This window comes from Ambystoma mexicanum, chromosome 7q, assembly GCF_040938575.1.
Source record: "Ambystoma mexicanum isolate Mex_15411 chromosome 7q, UKY_AmexF1_1, whole genome shotgun sequence".
NCBI lineage: Eukaryota > Metazoa > Chordata > Amphibia > Caudata > Ambystomatidae > Ambystoma > Ambystoma mexicanum.
The window spans coordinates 404,916,055-404,935,008 of record NC_090941.1 but is presented as its reverse complement, the minus strand read 5'-3'; positions in this window follow the sequence as shown (position 1 = coordinate 404,935,008).

The window sequence follows — 18,954 nt, the reverse complement described above, 5'->3', positions numbered from 1 at the left end:
TCTTTCCATTATCTCGAGTTTATCCCTCTCCGAGCTGCACAGCTCCCCTTTAGGGTTCTTTAATTGTACTATGTGATTGCGGGAGTTTTGTTTGCGAAGTTTAGCTGCCAGAAACTTATTTGCTTTTCTCCCCTGGACATAGTATGACCACTCTAAGTGTTTTTTGGGATTGCCTAGCTTTGTGTTGAGTTTCTGCTGCCTTTAGTGCTGCTTCCAGGTTCTTTTTGATGAGTTCCCTTTCCCTCATGTATGCTGACGTTCGTGAGATAAATTCGCCCCGGATCACGGCCTTCCCTGCATCCCAAACTACTCCCCAGTTTGTCTCCCCGTTATCATTTTCCTGGAAGTAGTTCTGGATCGTCTCTTCCATGTGCGCCCTAAGGGCCAGGTCTTTCAAGATCATTTTGTTTAGTCTCCATGGCCTACGGTTCTTATAGATGGACTGGGCCATCTCCATTTGTATCAGGACTGGAGCATGGTCTGACACATATTGGGCATCTATTTCCACTTTGGTAATGCACGGGATCAGGGTTGAGGACACCAGCACCATGTCGATTCTTGAATACACCTATGGACCGCTGAGTAATGTGTGAACTCTCTGTTGGCCATGGAAGAACCTCCATGTTTCTATAACTCCCAGGCCCCTAAGGAGTTTGCCCAACGCCTGCCTGTTTCTTGCATCTGCTGCTGTGGGTGGAAGTGTTTTGTCCAAAGCGGGGTCCATGACACAGTTAAAGTCGGCACCTATTATTGTCTGACCCTCACACCAACCCCCCAGAGTTTTCAGCACTTCTCTCAGGAATAAGTCTTGTCGCTCATTTGGGGCGTAAATTGCAATTAGTGTGTATAATTGATCTTGTATCATCCCTTTTAAGATTAAGTATCTCCCTTCCGGGTCCTTATACATCGCCCGTTTTTTAAAGATCACATTGGCCCCGAGTAGTATGGAAACTCCTTTGGTCTTCCATCCCCCAGAGGCGACGTATTGGCAGGAGAACACCCCGTGTTTCAGTCTTCCCTCGTCTTCAGGGAGGAGGTGTGTTTCCTGCAAGAAAGCTATTGAAACCTGCATGCCTATCAGTCTCGTCAGGATAGAACGGCGTTTGACTGTCGAATTGAGACCTTGCACATTGAGCGAGACTATATTCATTTCAGCCATCTGAATTATGCCTGTGATCCTTTGCCTTCTGATTTGTTTTCCCCCCTCGATCATCCCTTTCCCTTGGTCTATACTGATCCATGCCGTTCCTCAGACTTGAATAACTTTGCAGCTTCCCATCCCTCCCTCCCCGGATCCCACCCCCGAACCCCCTAGCACCCTTCAGAACAAAGTTCCATGAAACTTTCTCTGCGCCGGGGCGTTGGGTATCAAATCTCCTCCCTCTTGTTTGTCTGCCAGGACCTGTGTCTGTTCTGCATTGATTCCAAAATGGTTTACCCCCTCGCTCCGTCCAAGGGTAGTGTTGTTCCCTGAGATATTCATTGTAATTGTTACTCAATTGTCCCGGAGGCATGCTCCCCTTTAACCAGTTCTACATAGCTTAACCTCCCAAGTGACCGTGTTTATTTCGACAGCTGGCTTCCCTCTTTCCCCTCTGCTCCTCGCTTTTTTGTAGGGATCGAGGTCCATTTCCATTGTCTTGGATTCACGCTTCTGATGCTGCGGGCAGGGATTGAGTCCGGGAGCTGTTCCTCTTCTTCCAGGCGTAGGAGCGTAACTCCTTCCTCGCAAGTGGTGGTTCGATGTTGTTTGCCCTCCCAGGGGAATTGCAGGCCAAAGGGATATGTCCACCTGTAGATGACTCCCTTGGACCTTAGTGCCTTTGTGACCGGGGCCATTAGTCTTCTTTTATGTAAGGTCGAGAGGGCCAAGTCTTGGTACAGCTGGACTTGGGCCTGATTGATGGTGACCGGTTGTGAGTTTCTTGCTGCGCGGAGAATTTTCTCCTTCATTGTGTAGGAGGTCATTGTCATTAGGACATCCATGGGCCTGGCTCCCGGCTCTTTCCTGGGGAGACCGATTATATGCACTCTGTCAAGCTGTATGTCCTCCGGTTGGACGTCCGCAAGGAGGCTACTGAAGCACAACTGCATTGTCTCTTTCAGATCTTTGTTGCCAATTGATTCAGGCAGGCCCTTAACACGTATATTAGATCTCCGGGATGATCCTCTGCTTGAAGTTCTAAATTGTGCGTAGCCCTTGAAATCTGTTCCAGTAGCACGCTGGATTGGTTTGAGTCTTCAGCGATTTCTGAGAGTCCTGCTTCTGCTGTGTCAACTCTCTCACCTAACTCTGTGATGTCGTATATCTACTTTTACAAGTAAAAAAAGTGGTGCAGCTGTGCTGATGTATTTTTTCATGAAATTCCGAGGGTTTGAAGCAGGTGAGGCCAGCGAGCCAACTATTGCCAGATCTCACATCAAGCAAAATCCCCCTCAGTGTCAGCACTACTATCCCTAATCTAGGAGGTATTTCCCTAACTCAACTAAAACACAGGGTCTGCCAAGTGTCAAAATGTCCAAAGCAGAAATGGCCTCTGTCCGAAATCCTATCCTACACCCTCACATTTTAAAATGAATTCTAAGGTATTACAGGTATTGTCTTTTGCCTAGAAAGTGGACACATTTTCAAGTTCAACAAAAGGTAAAACTCCAACAAAAGTTACAAATGGATAATGTTCGCAGTTCCAGTTGGAATGACTCCTTCCCCAGGATTCTTTCCACCAAAACAGAAGTTCAAAGATAAACCAAGTTCTTCATAGTTAAAGTGGATAACTCCCTCCTCTTATGTTGCAATTCACTTTAGGGAAAATGAATCCCTTCCCCAGGCCTTTTTCCACATTCAAAACAATTTCAAATATTTAGGACGCAAGTCTTCCTCAGGATTTTCCTATCAAGATAACACAACTTGGGTGCAAGTTCCAGATTATTTCATACAGTTCCTTTACACAATTTCGGTGTGGGTCCCAGACTCGCAAAAAGCCTTGTATATTACCCTGCCAGGCTTCTTTGTACAGTTCCTTTATACAATTTGGGTGCAGATCCAAGAGTTGCAAAACACCTGGTGTACTCCCCTGCCAGGTTCCCTTGTACATCACAATTCTTTACGGTTGCAGATCCCAGATCCACTCTTTGCCTGGTTTACTCTACTGCCAGGACTTGATGTTACAACCTCTCTTTCTCATTCCGTAGAGGGGTTATGGGTCTTCCCCAAGTTACTTTATGGCAATGTACAGAGACGATGAAGATGACACTGATTCCATTGAGGATTTCTCTCTTTCCTCACTCTTGGCAATCAATTCACTCTTTCAGGTTGTCCTTGCCTCAGTTTCAGAGTTCCTTTGTTCCATCTGGGTTCACCAACATCACCTGCGTTCTCTCGCTCCAATAGCACACATCCGGGTACACACCTCGGTATATGCTGAACTCGAGCGGCCTTCCCCACTAAGTGACACAGAGCATTTTCTCGCTTACTGCATCAAAACATAGCCTGTCCTGGCTTCCAGTTCCAACCTCAACTTCCTTCTTCTTCGGGCACCTCCACAGACAAGCGGCACCACTTTCTGACGCAGCCACGCTAAAGCTCGCCTCTCCATTTTTATTTTCTCGCCAGCAGTGCTCTGCAGCCACGGCTCTTTGTCCCGTCTACTTCCTGCTTGGCCCGACCGACCTGAAGTGCTTCGGTCATCAGTCCCTCTCTTGCCACCACAAATAGCCTCCCTTCAGGGTTTGTTCCCGGTCGGGGACCCTGTCTGCTGTGCACTGCACCCTGCGTCTCTCAATGGTTTCCAAGTTGACGCTTGGAAAAGGAAGTCTCTCCATTTTCTCGCAGCAGCTGAGTTAAACTCCCACCTCCAGGCTGGAAAGTGTCTTGCACCAATCACATTCTTCAGAACACTAGACTGCATATTATGGTTCACATTCTTGCTCACTGCAGTCCTCTCCCTCGTCTCTGTACATGTTGTTTCACAAAATGGAAAATGTTCATGAGGTCTGTTAGCAGCTTTTACAGGATGCTGAAGGGGGTCTTCACAATATGCCATTAAGGCATGGGGAATGGAGGGAATATCCATAAAAGGTAAGGGGGAATGCCATGTCTCATCTGATCATCCCTCTGAGGGTCACCTCTCCTCATGCGATCCTCCCTCACATAGCCACCCCCAGGGTCTGGGTTAGGTAGCGGGCCCCGTCTCCTGGCCGCATGAGGGGTGGCTACCACCAGGAAAGGAATTGTGACATCAGCTTCATCACAATACCAAGTCACAAAAAGTTCACAGGAGCATTTACCAACAACATTTTCATTGTTCCTTTGTCCACCATATCTGCAGTATGCCAGTATTCTGTGAGTGTAAAAATATTTGTAGGCTGACCTTGCCCAAACATGTCCATTTGGGTTCACCTATATATGCCACAGTGTCCCCGCTTAAGAACGTACCCATGTTTGCTTTTCCCATAATGTCAGTAATGATATCATATGAAAACATGTCCATGCTGGTTCTGACTATATACACCAGCATCCACACATAAGAACGTACTCCTTTTGACTCTGCCCATAAAAAAGTGACATCCACTGTAAGAAAACGTGTCCATACTAGCTGCATCAATGTAGGCCAGAATCCCCATATAATAACATTCATCATGTTGCCTTTGTCCAAAATGTCAGTAGTAAATGCTATACCAGTGTAAGAAAACATGTTCATACTCGCTGTACCAATGTAGGCCAGTATGCCTACGTAAGAACACTCTTCATTTTGGCTTTTCCCATAATGCACTAAAGATTCCTTTACACTGAAAAATAATATCCATGCTGTCTGCCACAATGCAGGCCAGTATGCCCATGTAAAAACACTTATGATGGTGGCTTTGCCGATAATGGCAGTAAACAATGTGATGTCACTGTAAGAAAACATGTTCATGCTGCCTCCAGCAACGTAGTCCTTCCCCCATCCCTCATAAACACACTCCAAATGTTTGCTTTGCCCATAATACCGGTAAAAGATAAAATGCTATGGCCACTGTATGGACACGTCAATGTTGGCTACCCCAATGTAGCCTGCCCCCATTTCAGAGGCCTGCACCCAGGCACTCATGCACACACATTAATACACATTCAGACATGCACTTATACAGCATACACTCTGTTTCTTGTTCAGACACTCTGTGCACCAACACAACCTATATTTTCTATGTTCTCATTTGGGCTTCAACATCCATTGCCCACAGTACCTTTGCAGTGCAACCTTTGATCGGGATATGGCAAGGTAGAGTATTTAAACATGGCCGCTCCGTGCAGCATCTGCATGAGATGTGCTATGCAGGGACGTGCCCTGCACTGATTCGCTGCTCCGACTACTTCCTGGAGCAGCAGTAGGAGCTGGCAGGCGATCGCCAGCCCCCTCCAGCGTTGTGGGTTGAAAAGGCCACTCCCCGTTGGAATACCTTTTTATTTTTCATTTGGGCTTCATCATCCATTGCCCACAGCACCTTGGCGGTGCAACCTTTGATCGGGCTCGGGCAAGGGCATTATGTAAACATGGTCACTTTGCGCAGCATCTGCATCGGCTATGCTAGGCAGGGACGAATCCCGCACTGATCAGCTGCTCCGATTTCTTCCTGGAGCAGGAGAAGGAGACGGCAAGCAATCACTGGCCCCCACAAAGGCCGTGGGTTTAAAAGGCTGCTCTCCGTTTGAGTGTCTTTCTATTTTCTCATTTGGGCTTCAACATCCATTGCACACCTCACCTCAGCGGTGCAACCTTTGATTGAGATCTGCCAAGGAACATTATTTAAACATGGCTGCCCTGTACTGATTGGCTCCTCTGACTACTTCCTGGAGCAGGGGAAGCAGCCGGCAGGCCATCGCCGGCTCATTCAAAGGGCCTCACCTAAGGGCCAGAGCTCTCCCTGCCTGGCCCTGTCTCGGCCTGGAAGGATTGCTGCGAGGACTCTTGTTAGGACTGATTTTCTTTTTTTTTTTATTATTACTTGATTTAATTGTTAAAAAAACAATTTTTACAAGAGCCTTTTCCTTTTATGAAACTTAATCATTTCAGACTTTCATTGAAGCCTCATTGTCCCCGCTTTTCCAGTGTCTATAATTAAAGTAAAGACTAGATAAGTTTCCGCAACCCATGTCCATCAGTTTAGGAGGCAAATATCCTGAAAGAATCCCACTACTGAAATGACCCAAGACGTCTTTTCCCTGCTCATTAGGTGGCACCACCATTCACCTTCATCATAGAAATTAGAATTTCCGAACAAATATCCAAGGTGTGCAGAGCGGGGGGCTGACACCCCCGAACAGTGCATTAATAGGTGTTTAATGGTTTCGATTGCCTCTGAAGGTTGGCAAAATCTGCATGTTTTTCCTTTGGATTGCTTTCTTCTATACAGTATTTCCCTTGTGGGTAAGATGTTTAAACGCATTTTCAAAAAATTCTCACAGAGTTTCTTGTCCGGACATTTTAGCAAGTAAGATTTTGATTGGTTTGCTTTAGTCCAGAAGGGGGGTAAATCCTGTGTCAATTTAGAGCCTGCTGCTTTTTCCGGTTTGTCAATCCAGTCTCTTTCCAAAATCTGTTGCTTTACCTTTACTGGATTGTGTATAAGTTCCTCGCTTGAGCTACCCACCCAATACAGGAACGTGTGATGTATTTCTTTCAGGATCAGTGGGGGGCAATGTAGTAAGGTTTTGCGATACAGCATAATTTCGTTCCGAGCCACTATTGATCCCAAAGATTGGAGTGAAAGTTCCCTCCTTATCAAAGCAATTGGAAGGGACTGTGGGAGATTAAGGACCATTCTCCAGAAGAGACCTTCTACTTTAGGCCAGAATGTTGCCGGTAGCATAGGAAGTGCTTCCGCCCCGTAGGTTATGCTCGGGACCACTTTCGTTTTGTAGAAGATTAATACTGGGGATAATGTAAAACGCCTGAATTGATTTGAAATTGCTTGGGACTGAGAAATTAGAAGATGTGTTTTAGTCAAAATGTTGTCCTGCATTGGCATTTCCTTACTGCTTTTATTCAAGATGATGCAGAGATATTTGAAATTGTGGAACAGTTTTGCTAATGCCCTCCTGTTCAGTGTCCAATTGTCAAGCTCTTCTTGTATCCTTTGAAGTTTAAAAGTTCTCGTTGAACAATCTTTTGGCCTGTATTCAGGTGAGTGATTCTAAGGTTTTCCTCCCTACGGGAGGCCAAGTTTGGCCCCTTCAAGTCATGAACTCTGGATTTATAGTGTACCTTTGTTTTGCCCACAGAGTGTCTCCTCACCTTTATCTTTTCCTGATGAGCATTCAAATGATTCACAGGCTTATCTCTGATTCCTGAGATGCCATGGGAGGCATCCCTATTAGAGTTTTCTTCGCTGCTTTGTCGATGCTCTCTCTGATCGTCCCTTTTCTTATGAGTATCTTTCCCCTTTATAAGCCGGTGACCTCCCGTAGAGTTGACAATTTTCTGTAGTTATTCCTCTTATTCTGAGACGCTGGAGTAGAAGATGGAGAATCTAGAAGCAGAGCTTTTGTTTTAGCCTCTTCTGTTGCTCTATTTTCTCGGGTTTCAGGTTTTTTCCTTTTTTGCTGGCTGATAATCGGAATTTCCGATTCTGATTCTTCCACGGTGTAGATACTCATGTTCATTAGGTCTATTGAGCTGCTAGAGGCATCACTCGACCTATCTGGGCTGAACAATTCTTCTGTGCACTTGTCACTGGGGTTCAGTTTAAATACTCTTCTATTTTGCAGTGGTGGAGAGTCTATGTCGGGCATTTGTTGTTCTCTTGTATTGTCCATGGTCGGGGCAACCAATGTCGCTACAGCCCTCAGTGGTCGAGTTCGTGCTTTTTGGATCTTTTTTCTAGTTTGCACTGGTAGTGAAGATCCTTTGTGCTGGAAAATTTGAAAGGTCGATGGGATTTTGATTGCTGTAAAGTTTGTTGCTTTGGAGGCTGCTTGGATTGACACCTCCTCCAGAAGATTAAGTGCCACCTAGCCATTTTTATTCAGGGTATTGGGCTACGAATGTGATGTTATTTGGCTGGCCTTAACTTGCTGTTGTGAAAGGGAAGCAGGGTTCTCGAGCAAGGATGACACTCGCGATGATTGAGGGGCTGAGTCTTCAGCGAGTGGAGGTTTTCCCAGGTTGTCTGGTATGTGATCTCCCTTAGTTTGGTGTTGAACAGTTGTTTGAGTTCCTTGTGAAGATAAGGAGATCATTTTTGGATCCCTTGGACCAGGAACCGGCCCCTTAGCTGCTAGGGCCGATCTAGTTGCTCCTAGATGATCTTGGCCATCAGGGCAACAAGATCGTGATGCAGTCACAAAACGTTCCAAGTAATTAAGTTTGGTGTGCATAAATGCAATCAAGGTGTTTTGATCTTTAAGTGTGTCATTGATGGCTTCATATAGCTTCCCAAAAGGGGCCAGAGCAATCGTTACTGTGGACAAGATAGTCATGGGGTCCAGATTCTTTGTAGGTGTATCCGGTGCTGGCCTTGGCATGATTTCGCTCAAGCGTCTCGGCTGCAGAGGAAATCTTACACTATGTGCCGGCCCAAGGGTTTTGATTTCAAGTTGCCAAACCCATCATTAGTTGTTCCATTATGATTGCTATTTGCTCGAGGGGATCTGTTGGGGGCCAGATTGAGTGGTGAAGGTGCACTGTTCTCCAAAGTAAGTTGAGGCGAGCAGAGCTTGTGCGGCTCGTTAGTTGGCGGTGTACCATTTATCTGCTTTTCCAGAAGAGACGGGATAGAGTCCAAGATGCAATCTTCTACTACGGCCTCTTTGCGCCCACATGCAGCCTCAGCAATGGGCATTGCCTCAGGAAGAATACCTGCATTGTTAGGCCTGCCATGGGCATCAACCGTGGGCCTTTCCTCTAGGTGGGAGCCTTTTCACTGGGGGGTCAGTTACCCCATCAGCCCCCCTTCCCTCCATGTGAGTGCACCTTTGATGAGGCTTTCCATAGTGCCATTTTACTGGTCCTGGTGATGGACTTGATTGGGCCTGCTTGTTGGTGTTTCCCTCTCTTAGGGGAGAATCTTGGAAGATAGTTTTAAGTTGGACAGGTGCGTCGCAGTGTCTTCAACAATGGCCAACAGTTCTGCATCAGAAAAGTCCTGTTGGCATTCGCCCTCATGGCGCCTTTTTTACCAAAAAACTCCTTGAGTGTGTTTATGGAGATTGCGACATTCGAGTGTGTGAGGCTTTTCCCACCCCTCCCTTTCTCTTGGTCAGAGCCTTTGGTCGAACTAACCTTTTAGAAAGCATTTTATGGGAGCTCCCTACTACTCACGGTAAGGAGAAGTGTTCTGGAGCACCTGCCGCCATTAGTTCATCCTGCGGGGGAGGGGGAGAGTGAGGAACATCCATAGAGGTCCCTAAGTTCACCAAAGGACAAGGTCTCAATGTCGAAGGTTCGCCAAGTTGTTGTCTCGAGGGACTAGGGGTTCTACAGACTCCTCGTGGCAAGTTTGGGCTCACCACTATCTCGATGCTCTCCTTGGATAAAAGCTGCTTCTTCCTTAGAGGAACAGAAAGGGAGACAGAAAGGGGGAGGAGCAGGAGAGGACGGAGGGATAGCGAGCCTCCTCCTCTCCCGAGGGGTCTTCAGGTTTTCCATGGCCCCTGTGTCATGTATCGTTACAACTGCTTTGTTGCCGTTAGTCACTAAGCCAGAGGCCGCCTCAGCCCACGGGTCCTCGGGGGCGATGCTTCCAGCCTCTGTTTCAGCCAAGGGGGGCCGCCGCAGAAGCTCCACCAAGTCAAGCTGCCGTGGCACAGTCCCTTCCCCATCCCGCCCCCACTAGACTCTGGCTGTAAACCTAGGCCCAGGGGCGGCTCCGTCTGGGGTGCGTTAAGAGACTGACTGCATCCCTTTGTTATGACTGGAGGTAAGAGGGGTAGGGATGATGTTTGAATGGCTTCATGAGAGTCAGGAGCCCCAATACTCCTTTGGAAGTTTTTTCTGGGGTCTGTCCCCACCAACTCAATTGGAGGGAAATTGAAAACACTTACTGCATGTGGTTGCGATGCCCTCTCAGCTCCGACAGACTTCACAACCGGAGAGGGTTTTTTCCTCTTGTGGGGCGCCTGGGAAGCATTCTGGTCGGTCCCCTCTGAGGAAGCAAACGTATTGTCAGAGGGGTCCGGTTGACGCAGTTTTCCACTGCATAGATTTCGTGATTCTGACGCGTCCGCTGGTGGTTTCCTTTTTAGCGACTATGTCACTGCTGCCATAGACCACTGAGACTGGGGACCACTGCGCAGACTCTGTATATTCTATGGCTTTCCTCAAGTCTGTGTCCCAAACCGCAGTGGAAGGCGGAAAAGTTCTACTGCTGGGCACCTTCCGTCACGCGATCTCGCAGATCTGCGGACTGCTGACTGCCCTTGTCAGTCCCTTCGCGGTCCGCTTCGCAGAGGAAAGTGATTTTAAGGTTAGAGGCTCCGTGCACATGCTTCACTGCACACGCCTCCAGCAATAGAAGTAGAAGAAACACAGCGCTCTCGGGTAGCACACACTGCCGGTACTGCTGGCTGCCCTTGTCAGTCCCTTTGCGGTCCGCTTCGCGGAGGACAGTGATTTTAAGGTTAGAGGCTCCATGCACACGCCTCACTGCACACGCCTCCAGCAATAGAAGTAGAAGAAACACACCGCTCTCGGGTAGCGCACACTGCCGGTACTGCTGACTGCCCTTGTCAGTCCCTTTGTGGTCCGCTTCACAGAGGAAAGTGATTTAAGGTTAGAGGCTCTGTGCACACGCCTCACTGCTGGTGGACAGATGTCTAGAAGGCCAACCTATATTGTGACAGGGACAACTCTGGGGAGCTGTAGCCAAACCAGTTCAGGTAGCAGTCACAGGCGGTTTAGGCTAATATCTTCAGAGGTGGTGAGCTTGTAAAGGTTCCACAATGAGGTCATACAATGAGAATCACAAACTACACTTAGACAGGATGTATACAAATACCGTTACTATTTATTGGCCAAAACACACTATAGAAAAATGACTACTAGCAAGTAGAGTTATCACACAACACTATTAAACTAAATCCATATATACATTCACTTTGTTATAGGGCATGATACATATCATAAAATCCTGAAAAGGAAAGGTTAGAATGTATTAGGCACTCTAAGTCCATTGACTTATAACGGGAGTATAGCGGTAGGTTAGAAGCTCTGAAATTACAATCCTGCAAAGGAAAGGTTAGAATGTATTAGGCACTCATGGTCCACAAAGCCCAAAGTGTTAGAATTAAGGTTTATTATAAGTTCATTGACTTATAATGGGAGTATAGGGGTAGGTTAGAAGCTCTGTAACTTACCCCATACTCCGATTCTTCCCCGGACTTGGCAGGACAAAGCAAGAGGGTCTGAGGTTGCTTTTCCCTCCGAAGGTCGCAGTCCTTGATTGCCAGGAGTTTCAGGTTTGAGCTGAACTCTGGTTGGTGCCTTTCATGTTGCAAGGACTCTTGATTGAAGAATGAAGAAAAACTCGATGCTGGACCGCTCTCAGGACTGGACTCTGGTCAGGTTAGTGATTTCAGACAGTGGTCACTGTAGCACAGTGACGCAAAAGGATTCAGCAGCCACAGTCTGACTTTCCCTCTTATCTCGGGTCCCCTCGATGCTAGGGCGCCGAAATTTAGCAGAGGTTAGCCTCGCAGGGCTAGCTGAGGATCAGGCTGCAACTCGGAACGGTGATGCCAGCAGCACGGTAGCCCAAAATCAAAGCTGGTCAGCCACAGGACGGTTCCAGGGCCCTTCCAAAGGCTTCCTTTGGCAGGGCACTGAGCAGACATCAGGAATGGATGATCCCTCGACTCCAGGGGTCGCAGCTCCTACACAGGACTGCTAAAAATCACGAGCAAGACAGGACTCCTCCAGGACAGATGCAGAAGTTGGTCACCAGGTCACAGGTTTCTTATTAGGTCTCACAGCTGGACAGGATACTTGGCTCCTTTAGGTTTCCCCAGGATCTCTGAAGAATGGGTGCAGGGGTCCTCTTCGTCTCCTCAAATCCTGGTAAGAGCTGTTGCCCTCACTAGTCAATAGCAGGACTAGCCCACACACACACCCTAGCAGTGTTCCAATCAGAACCACTGGTGGGAACATTCATGCATACCACTTAGACACACCGAAACCAGTTTGTGGATTGGGACCAGACAGTCCCAGCCCACATCCTGCCAGCAAACACACACAGCCCTCCAGTAGCCTGCCCAAAGCTTCTGCTTCCCTGTGCACTGGAAGTCCTTATAAGGATTTTCCTGACCCCTCAGGCCAAGAAGAAGACTAAAGAACAAGATGGCAAAAGGACAAGCAAAAAATCTTGTGCACACCTATGGTAACCAAAAATCCTCTCAGGGTTAGTCTAGGGCAAAACAAAAAATGCACCCCATTGTACTGCAGTGTAAGCAGCATTGTACAATGATAAAAAGTTACCACAAGTGATACAAAAGTAACCAAAAGTAGTAACACAGTAACACGACTAAGGGAAACCATGTTTCCCAGTACTGACAGCCTGAAGGACATGTCAGTTTCCCCATGACATATGAGCAAAAGCCAGGGTAGTGAAGCTTAAGGCTTCACTGCACTGCAAACTGTCCAGGTCAGATTCAAAAATAAAAGCAAAACGTTTAGGGGTTCCATAAATATGAAAAGGAAAGGTGCAGTGAAGAGAAATCTTTCCTTACAACCCTCCACCATCACCACTGCATGGACCATTGTCTTCCTGCAGCAACTATTCCACATCCTCCGGTAAGCCCTCTACATCTAGTATTGTGGTATGCTTCCCCACTGCTGCTGGCACCTCTTCTGGCTTTACACGTTACCCATTCCACATTAGGACGTGATCATACTTTATGACTGCCTCAGTCTTTGGAACTTCTCTCCTGGTCGCCAGCACTCTTCCAATTGCTATGCAGACTTTCTTTTTTTTCCCATGCTGTTAACATCTTCATCTCCTGCATCTGCGCAATTACACCTTAATGGGCATTCTGTAACCTCCATGCTCTGAAATACTGCTGCCTTTACCATGTATATTACTAATCTTGACTCCCAGATTCCAGCCTGGCCCTGCATCGCAATGTAAGCCACTCTGCTGCCCTAACCATTTTCTGTGCACTCATGTGCATTTTGCAAAAGTTGAACACAGCTGTGCTTTTAAAACCTGGGCCTAGTGTGCTTTTTGAAAAAGCTGAACCTAGCTGTGCTTTTTTTTTCTTTTTCATAACAACATTTTATTGAGTTTTGCAAGATAGTATATTTCATACAACAATACAATACTTATCAGCTTAAACATCAAATAGTGTCTTTATAGGCTTTTGTGGGTGGGGGCAAGAGAGATGGTGGGTTGATTCCTGGCTGTGGCAGTTGGGTGGCTTGAAACCTGTGCACTTGTGTGCTTTTTGCAAAGGTTGAACATAGCCCTATCTTTAGAACCTGTGCACTCGTTTGCTTTTTGCTAAAGTTACACATTAAACCACCTGCCTTCCTCAACTGCTTGTGCATTGTGCAGTCTCTCTATCTGTCCCTCTTTCCTTCACCTCAACAAATGGTGCATTCCATCTCCTAAAGGAAACACTCTAACAAAAGGAATCTGTCCTTCACACTTATACATGCATCAAACTCATAATGGGAATATAAACACAGTTATATCCAACACACACCTGATAACCGTATATTTTGGTGACCTGGGTTAGTTCACCTTCTTCAGATTCAAAGCAGGATTTTCAAACACATGTTAAAAATAGGAAAGTTCTGTTTTGTAATCAAGCTTTGATTATAAGGTTCTTCTCGCTTCAAAAGTCGTTCACTTGGACTTTTACCAACAGTTCAACTAGACGGCAAGTCTTTATCTCTCCACTTGTGGCAAAGAGTTTAACACAACATTTTCTTCTTAGGAAACAAAAACAATTCCACATTTTATCGGTATACATTATAGGGCCTGCAATAGCGGCCCTGAAGTTATGGTTAACTCAAACCACAGGAAGAGCACTTTTTGGGTGGCTTATAACTTCACATCCCCCTGGCTGAATCCTCAAGAAACTTTGCAAAAAAAAAGTATATGGCCCCCTTAGATTGATTCTGTGAAGACTGGCAAGGTTTCGTGCAGGTGGGGCAAATATGTGGGTCCCAAAATGTGTGGTTGTTCCAATTGACGCGATGGCAAAAATATTTTGCTCACGCCTACAGCTCAAACAGCTGGACGGATTTTCACCAGATTTGCGGCAGGAGTGGCCTCTTGGTCCTGAAACCGTGCTTTTGTAAATTTTGGTGTAAATCTGTCCAGTAGTTTTATTTAATATGACCAAAAAGTAGGTAACAAAAAATGTGTGATATCTGAGTTCGGTCCAAAGACTCACTTCCCTGTTCTGTCAGCGGACGGGCCTCCAATTGGTCAAGGGGCCCTTGTGAGGTCCGCGGACATCAGACTTGCCTGCTAAAAAGCGTGAAGTGCGTCATATTTTTTAAAAACGCCTACCATTTTGGATCCTCGGACACCAGCGGCTGTCCGCGGACAGCACAGTGGGGGAAAAGTCTGCAAAACACATTTTGGGTTATTTGGTGGTAGAAAGTGGGGCTTGGAAGGGTGGGGCGGTGGAAAAAAGATGATGTGGGGCTTTTTTTGTCAGTTGAAAAAGGTCAGGCAAGTGTCGTAGCTGTCCGCAGACACCACTGGAGTTCGCAGACAGTGATGTGAAGGTAGAGCTTGGGAAAGACTTTTGGGGTTATTTGATGGCTGAAAGAGGGTGTAGACATGATAGGGAAGTAGGATTAAGTAGTCAATTGTATTGTGGTGATTGAGGCCAGTGGCCAGTTTCTGGGGGCATGGCCGAAGGCCATGGCCCCAAGAATATGTCCATTGTCTACAACCACCACAGTAGTAATATGTGTATAGTAAGTATAGGTAATGTAGTAGGAGTATGGCCATAATCATCATAGTAGTAGTAATATGTGTATAGTAATTATAGGTAATGTAGTGGGAGTGCAACATGTTTGTAATATGGAGGAATGATGTAATAGGACTGTATATGGTACTGGTTTATTTTCTGTGGAAAAAAAACTGTACAATTTGTTGAGCAGGATAGTTTAAAAGCTATAGTAGTATACAATTTTACCTATACTTTTTTTTAGACCCTCATAAAAAGTACATTCTAAGTACTATGTTTGGTATAACAGTAGTGTGTGACACACTGCTGTTGTTTTGACATTAAATAACCATTGGGTCATTGGACAAAAATCCATACTGGATTAAAAAACCTGATTACAGTTACGTGAGTGTAAGGGAGATCGTATGTTTATTTGAAGTATGTTGTGATTAAGGGAATGCTTGAAGTGGTTAGATACCTGTTGGCGTATTCTAACTACATTAGAGGTTAGAAGTTGTTTTGTCTTATAAGAATTGAAATGGCGTATTTGAAGTGTATTGAAATGAAGGGTATTTTTCAAGTAGTTAGATACCTGTTAGTGTATTCTAACAAGATTGACATTCAAAAGTACTATTGAATTATTATAGATGTAGTTAGATACCTGCTGGTGTATTCTAACTGTTAATTGTGCTATAGTTTAGTGACTGAATTTGGGTTGAAGGAATATTAAGTAGGCATTTGTTAAATTTGCTAGTAACCTCTGTTTTGGAGTAATAAAGGTATTGTTACATTCAAAACAAACACTTATTTATTTGACATATGCCTTGTGGTGCCCTGAAGTGGTTGTGGCACCAGTGTGGTATACTATACCTACTGGTGTGAAGGTTTTCTTTCCAAGAGATAATTGGCCATGTGTGAAGCCTGTAAGTTTACCGTTATTTTTGGTACCATCTGCATTGTACCTTAGAAGCATTAGTTTGACATATTGGCTATGTGAGTTTATTTGTATGGTGGAACGATTGTCTGAATTGCAATAAGGGCATAATATGCCATAATTTGCATTCTGCAGAAGCTGGTGAAATGGAATAGATTCAGAATTTGGTATGGATACATATGCAAATCGTTCATTAGGAATGTGGTCTTGTGAAATATGGTTGTAGAGAGAAAGCTAGGCAATGAAGGTAAGCACAATGTGCAGATCCAAAGGTTTGTTATTAAAGTCCATAGGAAAAGTCGTATTCAATGGTTTCAGTGCACAGTTTATTGCTCGTAGAACAGCCAACATGTTTTTCGACCTATCTGGTCGTTATCAAGGCGTGTATCCGGATTCAAGAGGAGCAAAATTGTGTGTGATGGTAAATGAGATTGTTACCATCCGGTAGAGGTCAAGCTTGAGATGATTCCAATTCTATAGCAATAATGCTCTCACAAGTTGTGGGGTCAAATCCCCAAGCAACGGTAAATCCAAATATCCAGTCTGACTGGATATGTGGATTTACCGTTGCTTGGAATCATCTCAAGCTTGAGCTCTACCGGATGGTAACAATCTCATTTACCATTACACACAATTTTGCTCCTCTTGAATCTGGATACATGCCTTAATAACGACCGGATAGGTCGAAACACGTGTCGGCTGTTCTACGAGCAATAAACTGTGTACTGAAGGCATTGAATACGACTTTTCCCATGGACTTTAATAACAAACCTTTGGATCTGTGCATTGTGCTTACCTTCATTGCCAAGCTTTCAATTTACTTGTCCTGGTGTTCATTAGGGGGCACCAGTGGAAGGGTGCCAACGCAGCAGGCCCTCATATCACCCAAAACCTGTGGTACCAACTAGTGCACTGCATTCTAATGACCCCCAGACTTTCCTTGTGGTTGTAGAGAGTGCATGTATGTTTCCACATGTATGAAATCTGGAAGATTTCATTTTTAGGGATGTTTTTGGTTTCCAGTACTTTTAGTAAGTACATTAGGAATTATTGTTGATATTCCTGTGTGTTTATGGTAAATGTTACCATTCCTGAACAGTAGTCCAATTCTTGCCTTTTACCTGAGACACTGTAAGTGTTGTCAGGATTATTTGTGACATTTCTGTGAAGGACGAGCATTTGCAAACACAACTGGTCCGAGCTGTTTAAGTAAATGTTGTGAACAATTGGTGGCAATTGAAAGAGAAGACTTGTTGTCAAATTTAAATGGACCAGAGAGTTTTGTTTGTGGATCTTTTGATGGGCCTGCAGATGTTTATGGTGAAGAGACATTTTGGATCATTCTTTTCTGATGGGCGAGCAGTTGACTTTGTACTAGACCGTTTTGTGGTTGTATTGTATGATGCAGAAGGAGTTGGTGGTTGTTTTTTTAGCTGTATTGTTGGGAGGTATGCTATAGCTTCTGTTTGTATAACTTGTTTTTTTAAAAGTTTTTGTTTTTGAGGTACAGGGTACATATCTAGATTGGGGGTGTCTAGTGCCCATAGCCTGTTGTATTCCGGGATGCAAGGAATATCAGCATTGACTTTGTTTGCATCAATATTAACTAGGAGTAGACCATTGAGTGTACACAGACATGAAAGTACTACATTACTCATACCTTCTTTAAAGACTGTGCTGCTAATGTCAATCAATACTTGATCTAGGGTTAGACCTTGTGATTTGTGAATAGTGACAGCATATGCAAGAAATAGAGAAAATTGCTCTCTGAGTATGTACATGTCTTTGAAAAGAAGGAAATGTGCTATTGTCTGGCCAATTTATTTACCTTTGTCAAAGTGGATGTTGGCAAACTGAATGTTGTTGTCATGTGTATATGTTTGGAAGCCAACAACTGTACCAATTGCTCCATTGAGTAAACCTCGTTCTACATCAAGGTTACATTTTAGAATTACTCCACAGACACAAAGTCAATATTTTCTCCAATCCAGCTGTGTTGGAGATACATTTTTCTAAGCTATTTAGTTGTACTATTGCTTGTTGGCACATAGGAAGTGTCATGACATGCACTTCTAGTTTGTCTGTGGAGATGATATGCAGTATGGGTTGCATTTCCTTTTTTCAACATTTCTCGTTGAATTGACTACAGCTTGTCAGGGTTGGCATTAAGGACATGCATTTTAGATTTTGTTGAGTTAATTGTTCCATGACATCAGGAGCAGATGTGTTTTGTCCATATAGCTCATGGATGAGTCTACTATTTAAGATGGATTTTGCTTCTTTAGTAAGCAGACCAGAGTTAATGCTTTTTAATATGTTTAATATGTTAGCATATGTGAAGTCTGCAGACTGGTGCATGTTTTGAGTTAGTTCTCTGTAACGAAAATGTTGCCAGAGATTGACATTTCCAATTTTGCCGAGGGTATTACAGCGTTGTGTCTGTCCTAATGTTTTGAAAATAGGTTGACCTGTCACTAGTGTTAACAGTAGGAGGTCTCCAAAATCAATAACATGTTTTCTTCCAAACAGTTCTTCGTAGTTTTTTTTATGACTTTTTGCATTCTGTGATGAATTAAAGTCAACATGAGGTTGGAAACCATGCCACTTCATCTATCACGAGCACTTCATTTGTTTTAGAATTCTGCGTACTTCAATAGCAGCTTCCGGTGATAATTTGTAGTAATCTGATCGGTTTTGGTGTTCTTCAGGGAGGAGCAGTAGTCAATGTAAAGTTACACCTCCTATGTCCTAGGCAGCTAAACCTGTGGGGGCTGTTACTAGAGCCGAAAGATTGTTGTTTGTTAAGTTTTGTAGAAATTTGAGGATTATTTTAATTAAGAATGTTTTATTAGAACCAGCTTCACCACTTACATACAGGAGCAGAGGTTTATAAATTTTGCAGCTACATGTTTTAGTTTCATGTTTAAAACCATGTTCAATTTCGTTAGTGACTTCTAGATAAATGGTGAGTTGTTCATCATTTAGCTGTGATTCCAGCACTGACAAGTCTTCCTCAAATTGTGTGTATTGATGCATGGTATTTTCTACCTCAGTAATGGCTATTTCTGCTTTATTTAGAATGAGTGGTTCTCCAAGTGGTTCTTGGCTTTCTGTTAGGGAAGGCTGACTGCCCTTAGGAGTG